Here is a 25,424-nt window from a genome sequence, read left to right as displayed (position 1 = left end):
GAGCAGAGGCTTAATAAACATCTGTTGAATGAGTGAGTCAGTGAATGAATGAATGAATGAATGAATGAATGAATCCCCATTAATTTATAAACAGATCTGATTACTAGGAAGCTTTTTGCTTCACTGAACTGAAAATCTGCCTCCTCAGAACTTGCCTGTATTGGTGCTGAGTCTGTCCTCTCCTGCTTCTTAGGCCATGTCTCATCCTGATTCCATATGACAAGCCTTTCTTTATTGGGACTGAAGCAGATGGAAGACCGAGTGAGAGGAACCCCCACTTCTGAGCAGGGTGTGGCAGGGACCGATGGTGCCCACTAGTGCAGAAGTATCCTTCCTTCCTTCCGAGTTAGTCTTTTGTCTTGGATACTGTCACCAGGCTGCTACCACCAACCAGCATGATGAAACCCACCCCAGTTTTATGAGTGTCACTGCTTCAAATCCCAGTGGGAGCGGCTGCAGCCCGTTTCCTGCTGGTTTTAAATCTCATTGCTATTGAGAAGCTAAATCAGGAGCTACTTAGCGCTACTGATTTAGGGCTTTAATAAAAATAATGCAAAATGGAAGGGAAAGGAAGCTGTGAAGGTCACTGCCAACCATTCCTCCCATCCTGCTCCTGTCTTCCTGTTAGCATCTTTTTCCAGCCCAGGGATCCCTAAATTCCCTTGACTCCCACAAATGGGAATTTGTGCTTTTATGAATGAGTCCTCATTAAATCACATCCCTTGACAGCCTCGGCTGTATTTGTTTCGTGCTGAGTTGTGTTTAGGAATTTTCTGCCCTCTCAGGAACTTAACACTTCTCTTCCTTGAAAAGCCCCTTTAACAGCCTGGCCTGTGACTCTGCCCCAGCTCTATGGTTCATTCGCCATGTGGACCACTCATGCCTTCTGCCTCCACAACATGGGTGGTAACAGGACAGACTGACTGTCGGAGCCTTTACAGTCTGATGCTTTATGAGCCAGGAATTTGCAGTCCTTCCCTGACTAGAGTTTAGAGAAGATTTCCATACCGTGTTTCCCCAAAAATAAGACCTAGCCAGACCATCAGGAGGAAAAATTAATATAAGACCCGGTCTTATATTATATTATGTTAGATAAGACCGGGTCTTATAGTAAAATAAGACCAGGTCTTATATTAATTTTTGTTCCAAAAGACGCATTAGAGCTGATGGTCCAGCTAGGTCTTATTTTCGGGGAAACACGATATTTCCAACTCAGACCATCCCTGACTCAGGGTCGAGCCCAAAGTATGTCCTTACATTTCAAATAACTCTATTTGAACATTTCATGCCTTAGTAATTAGAGGGAAGATTACTTTAAAACAACCTTTTTATGTTTAAAATTACATCGCCTTTCCCACAGCTTCTAAGTGGCAAATCAGAATGCAAGCCCAGGGCTCTACAGGCCAAGAGCTGGTGCCCTCCCCACTCTCCCATATAGTCTCTCTAGCAGATCTAAGCCTGCAGGGCAGCTGGATAAAGCAGCGATGTTGGCACCTGGGCTGGGTGAGCAGGGAAGGCTTCTTAGTGGAGATGGAAACCCCAGTGGGGTGGCATGAAGCACCTCACTTGGGCAGATGGACGTCTTGCAAACACAGTCCCAACCAGCTCTCTCCTCTGATTCCAACGGTCAAAGCAGGGCCACCTGCCTCTTACTGTTGCAAGCAAAGAACATGCCATCATCTGGCCCTGGTGACATCCTGTCCTGTCTCTCCCAACCTGACTTACTCTGGAGAACGGCCTGCCTCTCGCCCCCTCCCTGTTCCCCTCATCCTGCCCTGCTCTGGAGCAGCCCCACAGCTCTGCAGAGAAACAACTGAGATGAGAATCGGCAGGCTCTCTGTTCTCTCCTAAATATTTCACCCACAGACCTGTCTCTGTGTTTAGGAAATAGCACCACCTCAATATACTTGCACTTGAGAAAATGAGACATGTACAGGGTCATTTACTGCAGCACTATCTACAATAGCAAAACCTTGGGAATAACCTACTCGTATATGTCCATCCACAAGAGAACGGGTAAATAAATTATGGCATGGCCACACAGCAGAATACTATACAGCCATAAAAAAGGAATCAGAAAACTCTTCATATACATACAGCTAGAGCTAAAGTGCAAAAAGTAAAGGCAGACCCGAGTTTAGAATATGCTACTATTGGTGTAAAATTTAAAAGCGTAGGGAAGACATGGAAACAAGCTAAATGTCACAACAGATGAATGGATAAAGAAAATGTAATATATAGAGATGCTCCTTGACTTACGATGGGGCTACATCCCAATAAACCCATCATAAGTTGGAAACACTGTAAGTTGAAGATGCATTTAATACACCTAACTTACCAAACATCATAGCTTCGCCTCACCTACCTTAGATGTGCTCAGACATAATATCCACAACCCAGTGGCACCACAGTGGACTATAAAGCATGGGTGGTTTACTCCCATGATCGCATGGCTGAACGGGAGCTGTGCGGCTCACTGCCACTGCCCAGGATCATGAGAGAGTATCTCATCACACATCGCTAGCTCAGGAAAAGAGCAAAATTCAAATTTTGAAGTACAGTTTCTACTGAATGTGTATCACTTTCTCGCCATCAGAAAGTCAAAAAATCACAAGTTAAACCACCATACGTTGGGGACCATCTGTATGTACAACGGAGTACTATTCAGCCATAAAAAGGAAGAAAATCCTGCCATATGCCCTAATATGGATGAAACTTGAGGACATTATGCTACATGAAATAAGTCAGACAGAGAAAGATAAATACCATATAATCTCACCCACATGTGGAAGCTGAAAAAAAAAATTGAGCTCATAGAAAAAGAGATTGATGTGTGGTTACCAGAGGTGGGGAGTTGGGGGTTCAGGGGATTGGAGGAAGGTGGTCAAAGGTAAAAACTTGCATTTATATGATAAGTCAGTCCTGGGGGTGTAATGTACAGCATGGAGACTATAGTTAACACTGCTGTACAGTATATTTGAAAGTTGCTACGAGTAAATCCTAAAAGTCCCCATCATGAGGAAAAAAGCATCATTTCTTTTTCTTTTTTCTTTTTGTGTCTATATGAGATGAGGGATGTTAACTTATTGTGGTAATCATTTCTGAGTATGTTGTACATCAAATTATTATGCTGTACACCTTAAACTTACACAGTGCTATATGCCAATTATATCTCAATAAAATGGAAAGAAAAACGTAGAGGGAATGAATACATAAACATAGTTCCGTACATTTGCACAAAATATCTCTGGAAAGAGGCACAAAAACTGGTGGCAGTGGTTTCTTCCAGGAAGGAGGAACTGGGAAAAAGGTGTGTTTTTTTTATCATATCTCTTTGTAACTCTTATATGTCAAACCAGGGAAATGTGTTATTGGTGTAGAAAATAAATACCATTAAAACTGTAAAAAATAAGACACACTCTGCCAAAGGCTTCTGTTAACATACAGAAGAATCCTCTGGGAGAGGAAACACATTAATGTCAAATTTATTAATCCCAAGTGAGAGGAGCTGTTATCATAGCGGGGCCCTGAGGGAATAAGACGTAGGACTGATAAGTTCTGAGGAACATTTATTCTAGTGAAGGGGCCAAACCTTGGCCACTGCCGGACCTTAGGCAGCAGCTGGTCTCAGCATAGCACCGCAAGACCCCATAAAACATAATCACACAGATTCTCCGAGATGACGTTTACTCCTATATCACTCTGAGAAGAGCACTGATTTTTTTTCAAATAAGACCCTTCCTTGTTCTCCGTCATTCCAACTTTCATCAACCTAATCTTGTAAGATGCCTTCCTTCTTTCGTCCCCTCCTTCCTCCCTGCCTCATTCTTGTGTCTCCCCCCATTCTCTCCTCTCCTCTCCTCTCCTCTCCTCTCCTCTCTCCTCTCTCTCTCTCTCTCTCTCTCTCTCTCTCTCTCTCTTCTTTTCTTTTCTTTCTTCATTCATTCATTCACAGCCCTGCTCTAAGCATCTCCTCAGGCCCAGGCTCAGAAGGCACAAGCTTCCATTTTCCTTCCATCTCAGTGCTGGGCTAATCATCCAGACTGGTCACTGTGGCCCTTTGCGGTGAAGGGTTGGGACAAAGGAGGGAGGAAGAGGAATGAGAGGGCAGAGGCTGCAGCATGTGCCATGCTGGCCCTGTCATTTTAGGTCAGAGCCCCCCAGGAAAGCCTCCTGGGACCCCAAATTGATCAGCATTAGCCGTTGAGAGGACACTGCATTCCAGCCAAGACAGCAGCATGATGACACATGAGCACCTTCTTTGGGTCCCTGCACCCCTTCCTGTCTGCACCCTACAGGGCAGAGCATGCCCTCTTGGAATGTCAGAGGATCCTTCCTCTCTTCCTGCCTATTCACCTTCCCCACTTTTCCTTCAAGGCTCAGCGCATGCCTCTGCTCCTGACGCACCCTGCTGGGAGCCCCAGCTGGCAGGGAGGTGACACACTCTACTTTGTATCACAATTCTGGTGATACCCGGCTCCTAACGATCTCAAATTCCTTAAAAGGTGGACCTTTATTTGTGTTCTGTTCTCTCCTGCAACCCTGATCTGTCACCTAGCACAGTATTTACAAAGAGAAGAAATTTGACAGGTATTTGCAGAAATGAAGGAGGAAGAGGATGGAAGGAAGAAAAAGAGGGGTGGAGGGAGGACTTGAAGAAAGACAAAAACAATTTCTACCTCTGAATTTTGCAAGCACAATAGTTACTATTCATCTGGCACTTTATAATTTCTAAAGCACATTCATGTTTGTCATTCATTTGCTTTCCCGACTCCCCTAAAAAGGAGGCGAGATTGGTCTGTCATTAGACCCACTTTATAGATGGGGACAGCGAGGCACAAAGACAGGAAGGCACTTGGTCTCAAGGTCAGTCACACCTAAGCTGAGGGAGAAGGCAGCTCTCCTGGCCCCACGCCTCTGGCACCTGGCACATCCTCTCTTAGTACCTGTAGCGCTCCTGGTCCCCCTCCTAGAGCAGCCGGCAGGATTAATTATAGACTCACACGTGGGGGTACATCTAACAGGCTGGTCTATCAGCTTCTGGAGGGCGGAGACCCCTGTCTGATGCTCCTTCTAGAGCACAGATGCAGCCCAGAGCCTGGCATTACACAGCGGCCAGGGGGGCACTTGCTTGTTGCTGAGAACCATAACACAGGCCTTGCTGCAAGGCCCAGGTGGAGAGCTGGGCTGCGCGGGGGCCCGGGAGTGAACTCACAGCACTGCTGGCTCCCTGAGTACCTGAGGACACAGGCTTCCAGAAACCAGAAAGCCTAAAAAGGCAGGACACTTATTTTCCCCTGGGGGCATAAAAGTACAGCAAGCGACAAGTAATTCAGCCCTTTAAACACAAACAACATTGCTTCTTCTACCCTGCTGTCCCAGAATACCTACAGAGGGCACGAAAGGCATACACTCAACAAAACATTTTACCAAAACAAGAAACAAGGTCAGACCCAGACTGGTGGCGTGTGGGTTGCCATGGAGTCCGAGGAGCCCTGGAAAGACAGCAGTCAGGGCCGCAGCCTGCCTGCGTCGGTGGCTCCCTCCACACGTACACACATGCAAGCACAGCCCCAGGACCCTGCCCCACCTTTCCCCAGGCCCAGACTGAGCCTCCAGAAAGGCAAGATCATCTAACCCAGAGTCAGGAGACAGGGCTACGTGACCTTGGATGACCGCTTTTCTGAGCCCCAGTTTTTTCATCTGTAAAATGAGGATGATGACACATTCCTTGCCGCGAGGCACACGGATAGTATAGCAAGAGCTTTGCAGAAACAAGGTGTGGTGGACAGGCAAGCGGTTAGATTCTAGGCCCTAAAGCTGTGGTTCCTGTTTCAAATTTTGACTCCATCACTTACTAGCTAGGCACCTAGTCAGTAGGGCAACTCACTTAACTGCTGTCTGTCTTGTTTCCCCACATGCCTATAAGAACAACAGCTGGCAGGCATTCTAGAAAAAGGCAGCCTTGGCAAAGGGAGAAGGAAAAGGGGTTGACGATAACCTGAGGGCAGATCCTGGTTGCCTGAGCGACCTTATATCTTTCAGCACTTTACAGTTTGCATGATTTCTCTTGCTTTTCTGCTCCTCTCCCTACCTGTAGTCCACAGCCAGGATACTTGTCAGGTATAGATGGATGAGGACCCCAAGCAGTTCAGAGGAGGCAGGTAACTTGGCTTGGTTCACACAAGTTAATAGCAGAATCACCGCCAGAACTTGGTTCAGCAAAGCCTGCTTTAGCTGGGCACCGTGCTGGGCGCGGGGGTACCAGAATACCCTGGAAAAGTCACATCTAGAGAGGGAGCCAGAGGTCAACGGGTCATCACCCCACAGCATGAGTCCTGTTCCTAAAAAGGGGAGAGGTGAGCCCTGTGTGGGAGCGCACAGAGCTGCCACCACTCCCAGCCCAGATGGCCTGGCAGCCTCAGGGCAGAGCATTTCTCTGTACAGCAAAACAGTGCCTCCACACCCTGAGCTCTGCTCCAGATTCTTGCTTGCACTGGCTCCAGCCCAGCTAGTGATGCCAAGGCCAGGGGTTCTAGTCCCTGGGGAACCCCAGGGGTTCTTCCCCACCCACCACTTCTCTCCCATCCCCGCAGCCTCTTTTCCCAGTCCTCTGCCCTCTGCCCTCTACCATCCTCTAGTTTCTTAGATGCATGAAGCTCAGTCCCACGTCGGGGTCGTCACCCAAGCTGTTCCCCCAGCCAGGAGCTCCATCTCCATCTCCAGGCTTCACTGTTCATCCTTCAGGTCTCAGCTCCAGATCCTTTCCCCTGATTTTCCTATCCTCCCCTCAGAAGGAGGGCTCCCAAGTAATGTCTCTCATCACCCCTTGTTCTTTTCCTTCCTGGCACCCATCAAAAGTCATTCTCAATCTATTTGGGGGATGACCGTTGAATGCTTGTCTCTCACTAGGCTATTACCTTCGTGGGGTAGCTTCACCCCTGAACATCTACCTTCTGGCCCCAGTACCAAGTACAATAACTCTCAATACATGTTACCTGAATAAAAAGTAAACGAATGCATTGTTTAGTCATTTGAACAGGCACCCAGTAAATGTGAGTTAAAAGGATGACCTTCTTTCTGAAAAGATGCACTAATTACTATCATAAAGACACTAGCAAAATAAACACCTTTTTTCCTACCCCTCCATGACTCCACGGGATTGAATATAAATGACACCTTGCGTTTGTAACAAAGTAAAAATCCAGTTCATGTTGGATCCCACACATTAACCTTGGGAGGGAGGGAGGCAAATGCTGCTATCCTCAGGATGGTGCCCAGGGAGGCTAAGTGATTTCCCCTATTTCACACAGAGATTAACAGAAGTATGGAGAGTGAAGCAGGGCTGTCACCTCTACCCTGATCAAGCCAGACCTGCAGCCCTTCCTGCATTCAAGAGAAGGGTGGAGAAGCCTGGGAATGATGTCTTGCTGGGCTGTGAGCTCCCTGAGTGAAGAGCTATGTCTGTTTTATTAATTCCTGTCTCTCCATCACCTAACCCAGAGCCTGGCACGTAAGAGGTGCTTGAAAATCAACTGCTATATCAACAAATGATATTTTGCCTGGAAAGAAAATAGGGGAAGGGCAAGGGAAAGGGGAGATAGTTTCTTAAACATCTAAAAGACCTGTTACGTGAAAAAGAGAGACTTCTTATTGAATATCTTTTTCTCACTGGGAGCTCCCTTAAGAAAGAGTGAGTTTCCTATCCACCAAGGTAATCACACTAGGCCGAAACAACCATCTCTATGGCTGTGATCGCAGCAGGGCTTCCATGTTGCACAGCTCCCTGGGGCTCCGTTTACATAGTCACACACACACATTAAGAGTGTATGAATGATGGCCCAGGTAGAGATTAGTATTCAGAGATTTGTCCAGGTTCCTAACCTTGAGAATATGTCATTCCCTGGCCTGGTACAGAAAAGGATTATAATCCAGCCCATGTCTCCAGATTCACAGTCCTCCATTCCATGGGACACGAGGCGAGGGGTTCCAGACCAGAGGGTCTCACAACTCAGCTACTCCATTTCATTTTTGTCCCTTGCTCTCCCAACATGCCATCACTGGGGATCGGAAAGCTGAAACTCCAGGCCTAAGTGTGGGTTACCTGATGCCCACTTTCCCCATTGGCGCATCTTCCCCTCTCTCCACCATCTGGCAGCAATCTCTCACACACCCTGTCTGGCCTGGGGTGTTGGGGCAGCTCCCTCCCTGGGAGCCATCTCTCAGCTGTGCCCACCTCCCCCAGCACGTAAGAGTCCTTGTGTGGGGACATTCAACAAAAATAAGAAGGCTTCAGCTGGACCCAGACACGAAAGAGAAGAGGAAGGCAGCCACCTAAGGAACCGTGGGCCAGCTCCCGGCTGCCTCTGAAGGTCATTTAATGCAATTGTCACCTGTAGTCCTCTTCTCTCAGTGGGCATAACAAGAGGAGAATGGCCTTCACCGAAGGAAAAGGGAAATTTGTGCAGGAGAAGGAAGTGGGGGTGGCCGAGGGGGGCAGCCGAGCAGGAAAGAAGTTCTCATTTCCAGCCTCAGCTTCATTGAGCAGTGGCCTTGGCCACAGAGGCACCAGCATAAAGGCTCATTAAGCTCGGATCTGCTGGCCCGCTCCCAGGGCAGGCCTTGCTGTCTCTGGAGCAAGGAAACCAAAAGAAAGTGCCCCCCGAATGCTGCTGCAGATTGATGGGCAAGGCCCCCAGCCCCTTTGGCAAAGAGGGATTTTGACTTCTCCAAAGTCCTTCCTGGCAGACATTTAAATAGTCAAGAAACCCTTCTAACCACCTGTCGGCCCCATGGAGACATTCAGACCCACCCCTGACTTGTGGGCCTTCCGAGAAACTTCCCTCTGGGGGTCAGGGGAGAATAGGTGACAATGACATAATGACACCACAGAGCAGGTAAAACAGCAAGGCACTCAGGATCTGTCCTGGGCTTCTGAGGAGAACTTGTTCTTCTGGCTGCAGTGGGGGTGGCTTAAGGCTGTCGGACACCCACAAGCTAGGGCGTGAGGGAGCCACCGGCCACACTCCCTCCCTATTGGGACGCCTGGCAATGGACTTGGGCAATACACCTAAGGCCAACTCACTTAGATCGACTGTTACGTCTTGATTAGGGAGACTGAAGTTAGGGTATCTTCCCAACAAGAGGCGTGGGGTGATCAGGATGGGGGGTAGAGGTGGCTGCAGATCAAGTTTTAAAAGCGAGAGGGCATTGCTGTCCTCTGCCCAGGTCTCCCCTCCTCTCTCACCTGTACAAACTCTGCATCCCGTGGAGCACGGAGATTAACCCTTCACCTCCTCAGGTAACAGAGTTACAGTTTAGCAGGTACCGTCTGGAAACCAGGAAATCCCCCAGGAGATTCTAACATGAAAATTCCTGGCTTGTCAGTGGGAGGGATATTGAGAGGCCTGAGACATAGCAATTTGCGAGCTGCCATTTTGCTAAGAAGCACGCCCGCGATTAACACCGTGCTGGCAGACCCGCCTCCACCCAGGTCTGCACAGTCGCTAGGAAAGGGCCTTGGCTTTGGAGTCAGACAGACCTCAGTTGAAACCTCTCTGTTGGTTCCCAGCTCAAGGACCTCTGGCCAGTTACGTGGCCTCTCCGTGCTTCTGCGTCATCATCTGTGAAATGGGAATCCCATGACCCACCACAAAGTGCAGCCAGAAGATAGAGGGGTGATGCCATCACCGTGCTGGCACAGCACAAGGCCCCACCACATCATTCTCCTCGCGCTCTCCTGGCTACGCACCACGTGCAGAGGCAAAGAGCTATCATTTGGGATGAGAACACACTGGAATATATTCATCATTCCAACCAGCTGGAGAGCTGGGGCCAGGGCAGGGCCACTTCGGGGGAAGGATATTACGGATTCCAGCCATCCAGAAGTCCCTCATCACCTTTAATTCTCTCAGAGGGAGCCTGTCCAGGTTGAGTTATCTTTCGTGGGAAAGAAAAGCAGCGCTGGCCCTTTTAACCTAACACGGATCATAGAGCAGAGAAAATATAACAGCCCCAAACCACTAAGCACTCTTCAACTAGATTTTCCCAGCCCTGCCAAAGAGGCAAGCGGCAGCCACAGTTAAAGGAATGAGATGTATATTTTTTGGAGGTGGTGGAAAACCCACCTGCCTGGTGGAGGCGGTAGGGATCCCGGGGGATCTAGAAGGGCACGGGCCCACAGAATCTCAGAGGCAAGCCCTGCACAGGGCAGCCCGGCAAGGAGGTGGCCGCTGAGTCAGGGTTTCTGGGGATGGATGGCCGTGCACTGGGCCAGGGCACAGGGGACAGGGACATTCATTCCATCTCTCTCCATGATCCGCCTCTTGACTGCTGTGTTGGTACGTTGCCGCAACATATGCATGAAAATTCCAAGTATAATAATTCACCCAGATGGTGGAAGCTCCCAAATTGTTCCTTCTTGAGAGACAGCTGTTCCACCGCTGGGCCATATGGCTCCCCTTGCTCTGCATCCCGCTCTGGGAAATGAACCACTTTCCACAGGCAGCTTCCCAGAGCTTAGAATCGTCTCTCGTTCTCAGCAGGTAATTAAGACCTCCAGCGGAGGTGTCCACCCTGCTCCACGTGTGATTTGTACACGTCAGGGTGGTGTTTTAAAGCTCCATCAAGATAAATACAGGTGGGCAAACCATACCAGCTTTGCCATCACAGACAGAGAGAGACTGCCCAGAAGTCCACTCGCCATTTCTCTGCCCGGGGAAGGGCAAGCTCTCACCCCACCCAGACACACCCTGGAATTCCAGGCTGGAAGTGCCCTTCGGAACCTGTACAGGCTGCCTTTGACAGAGGCTCATTTCAGCACAGACAAATGGAGACAGGCAAATCGTCACCTTTCACCATTTGAGTTATAAAGTTATTAACAAAGACTGCAAAAATAGCTTGTGATTTAGTATGCACTGACCTCAGTGGAAAATCAAGAGCACCAGAGGGCAGACGTACTTCCAGTCACTGGTAGGCAAGAGTCCCAACCCCTCCTTGGGGAAACCCTCTCTAGGATTCTGAATCACTGTTTCCCTGTGGGACTCTGCAGGCTGAACCCTGGGCCTCTGATAATACAGATGTAGATTTTGTCTTGGCTGTCTTAGTGGAAATGTTGCAATCTGTGCACTCTTCTGGAGAGAGCCGAGCCCTAACTCGGGCCTCACCATTTACAAAGCTGATCAACTGCACACTCGATGCCTCCACCCCATTTCTGTGACACATGCTCTGAGCTCATTAATATTTATTTGCTGTTCCTTTCTGACAGTTTCAAACATTTTCTTCAGGAAGTCAGGGGAGGGGATCTGTGTGCCCCACCTCCCAACCCTTAGCTCCTTCCATTCCTTTTGCCCTTGACCTAGCAAAGAAGCGCTTTCTGCATTATCCTGCCATACTGGAAAACAAGAGCTGCCGCTTTTTAAGCACTTACTGTACCAGGCACCATTCCAGGTTATTTTACTCACCTAATCCTCACGAGCCTCAGTGGAAGGCACTATTATCATCCTAATTACACAGATGAGGAAAGCAAAGCACAGAGAGGATAAAGGAGGTTCCCCAGGCCAGGTTTCATCCCAGTAGGAAATGGAAACTAGAATGGGAACTGGGCAGGACAGATAGCGGGGTGGGGTGTCTGACAGGCAGCTACAGCTGATATCCTATCAGCTAAATGCTACCTACCCTCACCCTCCAGAGATCACAGGCACAGAAGCTTCTGAAGGCGGCCTTGCAGCAGCTGAGCTTATGGGCCACGAACTGGAACAGAATGGTCACGAGCACGGAACTGACACCAGATGCCTGGATTTGACTTAACAGCTGTATTGCTTCACTGCTGTGTGACCTTGGGCAAGTTATGTAACCATTCTGTGCCTCCATTTCCTCATCTATTACATGAGGATGTTAATAGTACCTATTTCACAGGGTTGTTGTGAGGATGAAATGAGTTGATGCAGAAATGAGACCTAGTATATTGTTTGTGCTGGATAAGTGGTAGCTATGATAAGGATAAAGACACAGCGGGTGTTGTGGGGAGGGAGAGGAGAAAGAGAAGAGTGTTATTTCCATGGCTAGGCAGGGGTCGGCAGGGGCTGGTGATTACAAACCCTGTCATATGGTCTTGCAGGACAGGGTTGACACACTTATTTTGTAGACAAGGAAAGAGAAACTCCAAGAGGGAAAGGATGTATCTCAGTCACTCAGCTACTCAACGTACGAGCCAGGCTCCTGACGTGACAGGGTTGGACCCTCTACTTCACAGCCGAGCACTGATGACAAGGGGACCCCACCCCCAGCCAGGGTGGGCCCAGTGGCTTCCCCCACATCGGTGCTCTGGAAACCTGGCTCCACCACTTACCAGCTGTGGGCTCTTGGGCAATGAGTTCAATTCCTCTGAGTCTGTTTACACGTGGAAAGAGGAATAAATAGTTCCTGGCAAATCATCTTGAAGATAAAATGAGATAACATATGTGTGTGAAGGCCTGACACCAAAAATGTGAATCCCTCCCTCAGTCCGTCTATTGTGAAGGCCAGTGTCCTCAAAGGCGGTCATTAGGTAGGAAGCGTTCCAAATGGGCTGGATGTGCCCAAAGCTCCTCCACCATGTCTGGGGTCACCGTCAGCTCACCCACCCCTCCGCACCTGGACCAAGTAGTCACATCTGTAGGAGAAACTGTGAAGGCTTGTGCCAGCCCCTCTGGGGACACAGGCCAGGAAGAAGAGGTCCTGCCCTTGGGAAGCTGATGAACCTCTCATCCACCCCCTTAAAACAAACCAAACAGCGTTTCCAAAGACCTCTGTGACTCTGTTTCCTGACTCTTTGCCGATCACACTGCCTATATTTGGTTCTTCCTCCGATTCATTTCGTTAACAACTGCAATTGCATGTTTTCATTTTAAACCATGCCATTGGTCCCGTTAACTTTGCCTGTTGACTTCAAAAGGAGAAAAACCTCCGCACCCAGTCACACAGCACTAGGTGATGAGAACTCCTCTGAAAGCCAGGTCGGGGCTCACAGGATGGCTAAGCCCCAAGGGGGTGGCTCCCTGCTAGAGGCAGAACCTAAGTCCTCTCAACCAGGGTTCAGTGACCTCCTCCTGAGAGCTAGAAGCCATGTGGGGGAGGATTCACAGACAACAAATGCTGCTTAGTGCCCTGGGAAGTGGAGCCCCTGCAACCAAAACCATCCCATCAGGCACCAGATGGCATTGGACTTTGGGGCTAAAAACCTCAGCTAGATTCCAGCCCAGCAACCCACGGCCAACGTAGCCCCCAGCCTGCATCTTGCCTCTGGTTTCCATGTTAGAGAAGCAATTACAAAGGAGGAGTGTGTGTTCTGATTAGAAAAAGACAAGGGTGGCTGCTGCCATGAAGCCACAGAGTTTGTCCCAGGGCTTGTGCCTGCCCTACAGATAGAGGAAAGAGCCCAGAAGAGGGAAGGGAAAAGCAAGAGGAGGAGGAAGAGAGAGGCAGACAGAAGAGAGCTTCCTTCTGCAAGGCCTGGCCCTTGCCTCCCCAGAATCAAATTGTCTGGTAATGCTTTATGTAAGTCCATTGTACAAAAACAAGATTAAAAGGGACAGGCAGAACAAAGCATCAGTCTCCCTAACAAAGGCCCCTCCACTTAGTAAATTAGGAGCTCTTTCCACCTGACACACTTTTAAAGGGAAATCTTCAATTACCATGTGCTGGCGGGGTCGGGCAACAAAAGGTCCGTCCGGTGACTTCATTCTCAAAGCCCCGAGCAGGCATTGAAATGGTTTTATGTAATAGAGATACTAATCTAGTCCATATAATTTGGAGAATCCTTTATGGAGGACTGAAGGGCATTTGAACCCTGTGGCTGTTTCAAAGAGATTTTCTGCAGTTTATGCGTTTACCTTGCCAAAAGCTTAGCTGAGCAAACAAACAAACAGTCCTCTAAATCACACTACTGCTGATTTACTACCAGGCTTCCACAGTTTGTTTAGTGGATGAACCTAGTAGATAAACAGAGTCCAAGACCTTGGTTCTTTCACCCGGCCACACCAAAGGGATGGGGGCTGCCTTTAAGTTGGGGCCCCCTGGCTCCCAGATTTGGGACTTTCTCTTTCTTTCCCCTCACCTCAGCCCAGGGTAAAGGTGGCCAGAAGGACAACTCTTTGGCCAGGGCCAGGAGAAGGACTCCCCAGCTTTTGCCCTTGGTTCTAGATCTGCCTCCATCCCAGGGATGAAATTAATTGTCATTCGACTCCTCTTTCCCACCCCATCCAGAGCACAGACCCAATTCTGGTTCCCTTGGTGACAGTTTAGCTGCTTGAAAAGGAGAAAGAGAAGTGGGAAAGGGTGATGGGAAAGGTGACTCTCAGGAGACCCGAGGGAGACATGAACACACAAACTCTAAATACACAGCATTGAGATATGCACGTAGTACGCAGGTTATGAGGACACTTCTCATGGGCAGACATGCAACATACACATATAGCTAGTATACACACACAGAGAACATGCATGTGTACACACAACATGTAATAGGGGTGCTCTTCGCACACAGCGAAACCTAGCACTCATGAATATACTACCTGTGCACATGTAATAATAAAAGCTGACACTTCCATAGCTCTTTGGTTTACATACACTCAATCCTCACAACAACTCCACGTGGAAGTTACCATTGCTACCCCATTTTCCAGTTGAGTAAACTGAGGCACAGAGAAGCTAAGTAATTTGCCCACTGTCACACAGGCCAGACGCAGCAGTCTGGCTCTAGGGTCTGTGCTCTTGACCTTCACATTGTCTGGCACTGCATGCCACACAGACACCCCTCTCGTGGGTTGGGAGTAACGTCTACACATGCAGATTTACAATACCATCCACACACACATACAGCCAGACACTCCAGCTGGGATGCCCCTTCCTCAGAGGCCTGGACACATCACATCTTCAGGTCAAATGAGACTCAGGCACTCCAGTTCAGGCCAAGACTTAGACTGGGAGAATGGTACTGTTCAATGTTAGATTAAAATACTTCGATTTTGGTTGGTAAGTGGTTACCACTCCTGCCCCTCGCCCAGCACCTACAGGATTGTTGGAATTCAGAAGATGGAAACCGGGGGCCTTTGGGAAATTTCCATAAAGAAATGAGGAGTTAGGTTGGGGACAGGTCAGCACCTTCACAGTCTTTACCTGGCCCAGAACACCCAGGAAGGGGACTTACGTAATGCCTGACTACTCTGACACTAATAAAGGCTTCTCCTCAGAGGCTGCCCAGTCTGGATAGCAGAGGTTTAATTACAGCTGCAGCTGGTAATTAAGAAGCAGCGCCAAGATCCTTCCATGGCTGCGTCAGCACCCAGGACCCTGCTGGCACTTGCGGAAGGCCTCACAGAGAAGTTTAGGGCTAGGTCAGCAAACACAGCCAGCCAGACCCCAGATCTCCTCTCTCCCCTTGGCTAAGGTGCCCAAGCACAGACGTCCATCGCTCACCCATCCATGCACACACCTCCTAACTTGTCTTTCACCCCCCTGACGGTCCTCCGTGTGGTTGTCCCCAGAGTGAAGGCTCTGTGACACTACCATGAGCCTGTCACTGGCTGCTGAAACCCTTCAATGACCTCCTGAGACTATCCAGCCTTCTTCGTGTGGTGCTGGGGGTTCAGCCCAAGCCCCAGCCCAGCCCCTTCCCCTCTATTTTCTCCCCCACTCTTCCTGTGCTCCAGCCATAGCGGCTTGATGACAGTGTCCTGATTCTCTCTGCTCTTGCCCACCTCTCTTCTATGCTCATGCTGTCCCCTCTGCCAGAGAATGTCCTTTCTCACAAAAATAACACAAACAGCAGTGGCTAACAATAACCAAGTTCTTACTATGTACCTGGCCCTGTACCAAACACTTGCTTTGTGGAAACACATGACAGCCCAAAGGGGCAGGTACCCCATACAGCCCCATCTTATTTTACAGCTGAGGAAACCGAGGTAGAGAGGTGAAATAATGTGCTCAAGGTCACATGGAGAAGGGCCTTCAAACTCATGCTCGGTCTTCACCACTGCCTGTCTCTTGTCCTCCTGGCAAGTTCCCACTTACCGTTCCGACTCCGCTCAAAACTAACCTCCTTCAAGGAGTCTTCTTGGATCCCCTGCCCTTCAATTCCCCAGACAGAGTCAGCTGCTTCTCCTTAGGAGGTCTCTCAGTATTTGGGGTATGAGTCTATTTCCTCCATTCTCTCTCTCACTCAGCTGATCAATAATTATTCAGCACTCAATGCCTGGCCCTGGGAATAACCCACGTAGAAGATATCCCTCTGCTTCAGGAACTCACTTTTGAGTGGGATAGACAGACAAGTGAGGCAGCATCACAGCCCGTGGGGCAGAGTGATGGAGGGGCTGGAGGTGCACAAGCTGTGGGTGCAGAGAGCATGGAACCACTGCCATGTGGCTCCCAAACAGGCAGGGCTCTGGAGTGACACAGGAGGGATCTGAACTAAGTGCTCACAGGAGCGGCATCCAGGGAACCCACTGGGCCTTGGAGGGGCCCGGACCATGAATTCACTCATTCAACAATTAATTCTTGAGGGCCTGAAAAGCACTAACAAGTGGACAAGAGCAAAACTTTGGTACTTATATTTCTCATTGTCAATTAATCCATTGGCCCCAGGGCTAAGCATCAGTATTTTATGAGTTTGGTCAATGTGACTCAAATGTGACTCAACTAGAGCTCAGCCACTCTGGGTACCTACGTGAATGTTCTAAGCCCACAGGACTGGGGACCAGATCCTGGTGGCTGCTCCACCTTGAGCCACTCAGTGAGGACCTGTCGGGGTGGCTAGGCAGTCATTCCTTCCCCGCCACTAGCCCGGTGACACCCTCTGTTTTCTTGCCTGCTTATTAAAAGTGTGCCAATCGTACTATGTCGGATTTTTTTTTTAAGTTTAACAAAACCCCACATTTTCCCCACTAGACTAAATGCTTCTTATTCATTTCTCTATCCCCAGGACTCAGCAGTGCCTTCAAGGCATGGGTATTTAAAAAATGTTGATGAAAGGATGGTCAGATGGAAGGATGGATGTTGTTCTCGGCAGCAAAGCTCAGCACCAGGTGCTGGTGACGCAAGGGACAGCGTCAGCACTGTTTCTGGCGATGGCAGCAGGCAGGATTCCCTGGGGAGCCTCGCAGCTAGGACCTACAGGCCTGCAAGTGCGTGCGCACGCGCCCGTGCACACACAGGGCAATCCCCCACTCGTTACCTTGGTCCTGGCACCTACAGGGACCCACTTTAGCAAAATGTTGAAATAAAACCAGCTTATCCTCAGTCCCTTCCTCTCTCTACAAACCTCTTCACCTGCCCTCTTGTCTGACCCCATTTCTCTCTTCTGGCCACAGGTCCCTCCTGCCAAGAGAAAAGCCACTGTAAGAGGGGAAAGCACAGGACCGGAAGTTGCTCTGATCTCAATTCCTGGGCTGCACTTTTGCATGTGGGCAAGTCTCTTAGCCTCACGCAGCTTGTGTGTCCTCTGCTGTACAAGGACAGTAACAGTAATACTCTTTCTCCAGTCTGTGAAGAGCACGTGATATACTGTATGGGAAAACTACAAGACCCTACACTATTGTTTAACTATTGTTGTTGTTGGAAGACAGCAATCAGACCAAAAAAGCACTGAATTAAATGTCACAGGGTCTGGCTATAAAGCGCCCCCACCCCCACTCCACCACTCATTATAAAACGGGCAGTTTCAGTGACATGGCAGAAAGGGCTAACGTAGGACCCTTCTGCTACAAGAATGCTCCCAAAATATAATAAAAATATTTTTTAAATACATAGCTGAGCTCTAATGAAAGAAAGGCAAGTCTCTAAGTGGTTCCTACGAGTTACAGAAGGTCAGATGCTGAAGCAAAGGGGGCCTAGGGAACATCAGGTCTGGCTAGCCTCTGCCCCTGGCCCCCAGCCCGGGCTGGGGGTTTAACACCCACATAGGAGCAGACTTGGCCTTGGGAGTTCCCAGCTCCATGTAGAGGAAACTTGAAAACGCTGCCCACCAGCTTAGGGGAAACAAAAGCAAGGGATTCTGGATGAGGAGAAATGTCTCCCACAAGAAACAAAAAAAACAGGAGTGGGGGGTGGGGAGTGACTGCTTACTGGGTATGGGGTGTCCTTCAGGGGTGATGAAAATGTTTCAGAACTAGATAGAGGTGATGGTGGCACAACATTGTGAATGCACTAAATGCCACTGAATTGTACACTTCAAAATGGTTAATATTATGTGAATTTCACATCAATTTTTTTAAAAAAAAAAAAATCTTAGTCTTCATCACACACCACATGGAATCCCAAACCAAGTTAGCTACGCAAAGACTGGTTGTGAGCCAGTGAAAACTATTAGTGTGCCTCACAAGAAAATGCAAAACTAGTGTGTGCGTAGGGCTCTTGCATAAGTCAGGGCATGGGGGAAGGGGAAAAAGGCTAAATAGTTCACAGGGGGGGAAAAAGAAAGACAGAGAGAGAAAAGAAAAATAATACAAACCATTATGAGGAAATAATCTATCATAAGAGAGAATCAGCAGTCCCCCAAAATAGGATACTCTAGGAACTTGAGCTAATACAACTATATAGCTCAAGATAGAACTGTCTGAAAGAAACTATAAAAGAAATCTGTTTAAAATCATTAAACTGAAAAAAAGGATTAGACTTCATAATGAACGAACAGGACACTACAGAAAAAAAAATGCATCTTTGAAAAAGAACCAATAGAAGTCCTAGAAACGAAACATGTCGTCATTGAAATTAAGACTTCAACAGACAGGTTAATTAGCAGAGCCAAAGGATTTGAAAAATGGACCTGAGGACGATGTCCAAGATATGGCAGAGAGAGATAAAGAGATGAATAATGAGAGCCCAGGAGAGATAGAAGATGGAGTGAGAGTCCAACATGCTGGTACTCCAATAGGAGAGAACTGCGAAGGGTGAAGGAAAGGGGATATTTGAAGAGAAATGGCTGAGAATTTTCCAGAACTGATAAAGGACATGAATCCTTAGTTTGAGGAAGATGTGTACCTCTGAGAAGCAAATAGTGTGAATAAAAATAACTCCACATGGGTCAAATCCTAAGGAAACTGCAGAGCGCTGCAACGATGAAGTCCAGAACACTATGGAAAAACTCAAACTGCTAAAAGAAAATGACCAAAAACTGGAATTTCATGGGCAGCTAAACCATCATTCAAGAGTAAGGCAAAATAAACGCATTTTCAGAGAAGTAAAGCATAAGAGAGTTGATGACTTGTAGACTCTCCCGGAAAGAACTATTAGAGAGACCCTTCAAGAAGAATGAAGCCGGCCTGGCCCAGTGACTCAGGTGGTTGGAGCGCCATGCCCCTAATGCCAAGGTTGCCAGTTCGATTCCCACATGGGCCAGTGAGCTGCACCCTCCACAGCTAAGATTGTGAACAAAGGCTCTCCCCAGCCGGAGGTCGGTGTGGCTGCCACGGGCTGCGATGGGCTGCCACGGGATGCTGTGAGCTGCCGTGGCTGCTGTGCTGCCGTGCTGCTGATGGAGAAACAACAGCTTGAACCGGAGTGTGGGGGGAGGGGGAAGAAAGGAGGAAAAAAAGCATGAAGCCAAACAGAGAAGGAAGACATGAGATACAAGGAAAGGAGGAGCAAAGAAATCAGTAAACATGAGTTAAATTTAAATAATAATCAACTATATAAAACAACCACAATAATAAAACAGAGCTACCTAAATTTACTGGAGATAAATCTTACCCACCTTTACTCAGCTTCCCTCAGTGCAGCCAGCCATTGTCCCACATCTCCAGCTGCTGGGCCACAGCTGGGCCACCCCCTGCAGACTGACCCCACTGGGCCAGAGCAATCCCTCTCCAGGGCCAACCTGACTAGGTGCCCAAATAGGCTCCGCACCCCCAGCCCAGCCAGGCCCATCGACCACATAGCTGGAGCTTCTGGCTAATCTTCCACTTCTGGGTTTGGGTGAAAACCAGTGCAGGAGGTATGTGCTGGCATTCTACGCAGCCCCTGCAGCCCCTGAAAGGGCTAGAGGATACCACCTGGGACTTTGAGGGAGTCACCCCGCCATGGGGCAAACTCTGACCAAGGGGAACAGGAGACTGGAGGATTGGGCCAGTAAGTTCCCCTCCTTGCTGGCTACTCTGAGGCCCGCTCCTCCCTGTAGCCCATCAGGACAAGCCCTGAATACCAAGGGGATGCACCTGTTAAGCAACCTGCTGGGCTCTTTGCAATTTTACAATTTACTCCATCACCACGGCAACCATCCTTGAGCATAGCAAACACCAGGGATTTTCAAAGTGTGGTTCCCAGTCCGGAAGCATGAGCATCGGGTGGGAACTTGTTAGAAGTGCAAATTCTCCAGCACACAACTCCTTCACCCCCAAATCTTCTGAATGCAGACTCTGGAGGCTGGGGCCCAGGAGTCTGTGTTGTAACAAGTCTTCCTGTTGAGGCTGATATTAAGTTATCAAGTGCTCAACAGAACATTTGAATGGATTGTGAATTGTGATTACTGTGGAATCTATACAGCACTTGTAATAAGCGCTAATACTGCTCACGAAATACTCTGGCCCTCTGTCTTCAAGACCCCAGAGCCCATTTGTCTCTAACATGGCACCAGAAACATTGCAGAGAGTTGCTTCTCCATCGGCCGGGGTCCTTGGGAGAGAGTGACAAGTAGCAGGTCCCAGCTAGCCCACAATGGACATGAAACATGGACGCGAAATAAAAGTGTTTTAATCCACTGGGATTTGGGTGTTGTTTGTTACTGCAGCATAACCCAGCCTACCCAGTCTGATACACGCTAATATTTTCAAAGAATTTCCCAAAATGCCTCAAACCTCACCACATGATTTAAAATAAGCTCCATCTGCAGCAGTAAAGATACCCACTGCCTTGTCTCACAAGACAGGAGAAAGAAAGAAGGAAATGTGCTTGTGCTCAGTGATCCTCCGGAAACATGTGATGCCTGGGGAAATGGGGTGGGGGTGGAGGGGATCAGCTGTATCTGTAAATAACGGAAGGGGGAGGGTAGCTCTGGTGTGGATTATTCTAGAAGGGCTACCAAGGGCTCTGGGATGAAGATTGGCTGTTCTGGGGCAGAGGAAATGGTGCCAAGAGGAGAAAAATAGTGCCACTTGCATCTGTATTAGGGTTTATGCTTTCCAGGATCCTCTCACTCATTGTTTCATCTTTCCTCCTTCCATGCACAGAGATGAGCCATCTTATGCCACAGTGGAACCAAAGAGGCAAAGGGACTCAGCCAAGATTGCACAGCAAGTTAGTGGCAGAGTCAGCCAAGGCGTTCACTCCCCAGGAAATGTCCTTCTACCACGTGCCTAGAAACAAGGCTCCAGGAAGGTGGCTTTGGAGGGAGGCCAACGTCCCCTGCCTCTTCCCAGGTCAAGGGGGATATTCTTGTGCAGGGTCCTGAGAACTCTCAACATCACATGGGTTCTCACCTGGCTCTGGTGAACTTGAAGGTTCTCTGGCCTCCACGGTGGGCGGGGAGGGGGGCGGGAGCGGAGGGGCAGGGCTGCAGGGATTCAGGTCCTGAATGCTCCAGGGTTTACAAGCTTCTCATCTGGCATCAGCACCCTGAGCACAATCCTTCACCCTCAGCATTTCTCCCTCTCACACGTTCCCCGACCCTGGGTCTCCATTCTCTCACAGACAGTGGACAAAGCCCATGGGGGGGCTGGCTGGTTCCCCCTCCTTGTTCTCCCATCACAATGGGCAGGAACAAGAGAGTGCTGGTAATGGCTGACACCCACCTGTCATAGGTTAAACTATCCTCCTCAAATTCATATGTGGAAGTCCTAAGTCCCCAGTACTGCAGAATGAGACCTTATTGGGAGATAGTTAAAATGAGGTCATTAGGGTGGGCCCTAATCTAATATGACCGGTGTCCTTATAAAAAGGGAACAATTAGAGACTGACACCCATATGGGGAAAATGCATTTGAAGAATGGAGGTATGTTGCCACAAGCTAAAGAACTACCAGAAGCTAGGAGAGAGGCCTGAAACAGCTCTTCTGTCACAACCCTCAGAAGGAACCAACCCTGCCGACACTTCGATCTCAGACTTCTATTCTAGCCTCAGGAACTGTGAGACAGTAAACTCTTGCTGTTTAAGTCACCCAAGCTGTGATGCTTTGTAAGGGCAGCCCTAGGAAATTAATAATTACCTCACCCAGCCAGCCTCAACTCCCCTTCTCCCAGCCCAGATCTGCCCACTGTTGTTGGGCCAGCTACCTCACTCCCCACCACGTGCAGGCCCAGCTCATGACTTTGCTGGATGGGCTTCTTTCTCCCACCCACCTCCAGAGATGTCCTTCCATCCAGCTCAAACCCCCAAAGCCTCCTGAGGGGTCCCAGCATTCTCTTCTGCTAAGCTTATCTGGCCTCCGTCTAGTCTTTCTCACATTCTCTGGGGGCTGTTATCTAATGATGTCTTATGCACTAGGCTTGCCTTCCCAACAAGACTGCATGTTGCACAAGGGCAGGAGCTATTTCTGACACTTCTCTTCTATCCGGTAGGACAGCGCTGGGGGTGGGCCACAGTAGGCGTTTAGTAACTATAGGGTTGAAACCCCCTTCCAGGGCATCCGCCTTCACTTTTCTGTCTGTAGCTGATTTCTCATGAACACTCGCTAAGTGGCCATGGCTAAAAAGACAGCCTCTCCTCTTTATCCCGCCCTACTTTATAAAGATGTCTGTCAAAGCATCCACAACACTCTGTTGCACGTATCTGTGTACCAGATCACCGCCTTCCACTAAGCTGTAAGCTCCTCCAGGCAATAACCACCTCTCATTTGCATCTATATCTCCAGTATTTGCGTAATAGGAAGAAAACCAGTCTCAGCTGAAAAGGATAAACATGAGCATATGGCAGAAACTACTTATCACGGATCCAAAGACCCTGTAAGGGTTTCAAAAGATCCATGAACCCACTGAAATTGTGTGCAAAGAGCCATGCATATGTGTAGATTTTTATATGTAGTGTGCATTTCCCCAGGGACAGGGTCCATGGATCTCTGAGAAATTAAAATAAAAGCCAAGAGTGAATAAATGTTAAGACCCAAAGGCATGGAGGAGGGAGATAATGTTTATTAAGTCCCTACCCTGTGCCTGGGTGATGTAGGTATTACTATCCCCATTTTGCATGAATAGAAACTCAGGTTCAGAGAGGTGACACCTTGCCTAGTCCAAATGGTTTAGAGCAGACCTGAGCCAGACAGCCTGGGTTCAAATTCCAGTTCTACCACTCTCTAGCTACGTCACAGACAATTAAGTAACTTGACCACTAGAAAGTGGTAATCTTGGTGAAGTTACTTAATCACTCTGTGACTCAGTTTTCCCCATCTGTAAATTGGGAGAAACAAGGGTCTTTACCCCATAGGACTATTGTGAGGAGCTGAGCTGATCTATATAAAGTGATCAAAATGGTGCCTGGCAAGTGTTGTGGACTCTGCAGAAAACGGTGATGAGAATAAAGAGGAAGAAGCTGAGAGTGGCAGAGCTGAGATTCAGCCGAGACCTGTATGACTCTCGCCCCTCTGTGTTGTCACTACCAGTACCCAGCATGCCACAATGCCCCATCTTGCTGCTGAAACTCTCCTGTCCCCTCCTAGGGAAAGCCTTCAGTCCGGAAGTGGCTTTTTGAGCTTGGCTTCCTGGGATGGACTGGCCTGTGGCCACCAGCTCGGCAGGCAGTGCTTGGCAGTTACATAAGGAGTAGGTGGGACGTTATGAGCTGCCTTTCCAGTCAGCAAGACCGTGCCTGTGCAATCAGGACGCTTAGTGCTTCTGCCCTGCTCTTCATTTTCCAAGAGCTTGACCAACATCTACTAATGGAAATTAGAAACGGAAGGTGCTCATCTGTTCCCGTTGCCCACATGCGGACATCCGAACTCCCTTTATAACATTCCTGAGGCCATTACTGCACCCTGAGCTCAGAAGGGCTGTTCGCATCCGTCCTGCTTGGGCTTTATGACTCCTCTGTCCTGCTGCCCGCCTGACTCTCACTCAACGCCAGGCAGGCAGAGAGAGCGGCAGCAGGACAGCCTTACTCCTGACCTCGCTTCTCCACCCAGGTCCCCATAGTAACCGCATCCCAGGTGAGGCATTGACCAAAACCTTCTCGCATCCCAGTTCTCTGCCCTACTTTTTGAAAAACAGCTTTTTAAGTTTGCTTTGGGTGAGTATCTTTGTGTTTTTCCTATAAAACCATCAGTATTGACCCTATTTGCTGGAGCATTTTTCATTCATTCCTATAATGCAATTAGAATTGAGTTTCTCCAGCATTAGAGGAGATGTAACAACAGTAGGAGAAAATTGTCATTTCGTTCCCAACATCAACACGCCCACTCTGCCCAAATTCTCTCTCTGGTGCTAGATCGCCCTACCCACCCAGATGGCACGGAGAATACTAACAAGGAAAATCACTCTTCAAATCGGCCTCCAAATGCAGAGGCAGAAGCTGTGGGGGTTGATTTTCCTCTCAGTCATTAAATGGGGGCTCCCAGCTTCTCTGACACTCTTCTTCTGTTCGAGGAAACCTTCTAGAAAGCCCTAAACTGGCCCCATTCCACAGGTCAGAGGTGAGTGGAGAAAGGGTTCGTTGGACTCTAACAGAGCCCTAAACCATTCTCCCAGAGAGGTTAAAGCCACATACTGACCTGCAGGCTCCTGCTGCTGGGTACCCCCTGCACCCCACTGCACCTCCCCCAGAGGGCCTGCAGCTGCCAGCAACTCAGCCCTTGTCTCTCTGGGGACACCAAGGCTTTAGTTTTGCGAGCAGACAAATAGGGACAGAGGTAGCAAGCATCTCTCGTGAGCCCACTTTTTCTTCGTTGTCTTGCAGTCCTCTGTGGAAATCCTCCCACTTCCTGGAACTGGTCCCTTGTGATCTGTCTTACTCTTGCAATCCTCCTTCTAGGTACGGCGATTTTGCCATCCAACGATCCAGCCTGCCTTCCTTCTTCTCTTCTATCCATCCATCCATCCATCCATCCATCCATCCATCCATCCATCCATCCTTCCATCCTTCCATCCTTCCATCCGTGCATCCATTTATCCCTTTCGCTCTCCTTCCATCCAGCAAAGCCTCTTGAGCACCTACCATGGCCTCAGCTCTGTGCCAACCACTTAGCACTTCTTCCCCATTGCTTCCCAGAGCACCCCCTCCAGAAGCGTACACTTCTCTCCTGACCCCATCAAAGCCTAGACGGATTTGCTGTCATCCATCCTCTTAGAAGGTCAATCTGATGGACAAAACTATGCTAATATATTTGCACCAGACCCATGGTCTCCTCAAAGCTGGCAGCAGGCAGGGACATCTTGAGTCCTTGAGTCAATTGAGGCCTGTGATCCAGGGCCTGGAGGACAGCCCTACCTCTCGTCCCCTCGGTTCCCCTCCCTGCCCATTCCCTCCCATCC

At 49.0% G+C, this 25,424-nt stretch overlaps 1 protein-coding gene across 11 annotated transcripts in view; it reads right to left on the bottom strand.

Annotated features, from left to right (window-relative positions):
- The window catches only part of MEGF11 (multiple EGF like domains 11), a 368,017-nt gene that overhangs the window by 185,490 nt on the left and 157,103 nt on the right, over positions 1-25,424 (bottom strand). The gene's annotated exons all lie outside the window — the stretch shown is intronic.

The sequence above is a fragment of the Rhinolophus sinicus genome, linkage group LG03, assembly GCF_036562045.2.
Source record: "Rhinolophus sinicus isolate RSC01 linkage group LG03, ASM3656204v1, whole genome shotgun sequence".
NCBI classification, from domain to species: domain Eukaryota; kingdom Metazoa; phylum Chordata; class Mammalia; order Chiroptera; family Rhinolophidae; genus Rhinolophus; species Rhinolophus sinicus.
Note: the sequence above shows the minus strand (reverse complement) of the source record. Positions and strands in the feature narration are given on the sequence as shown.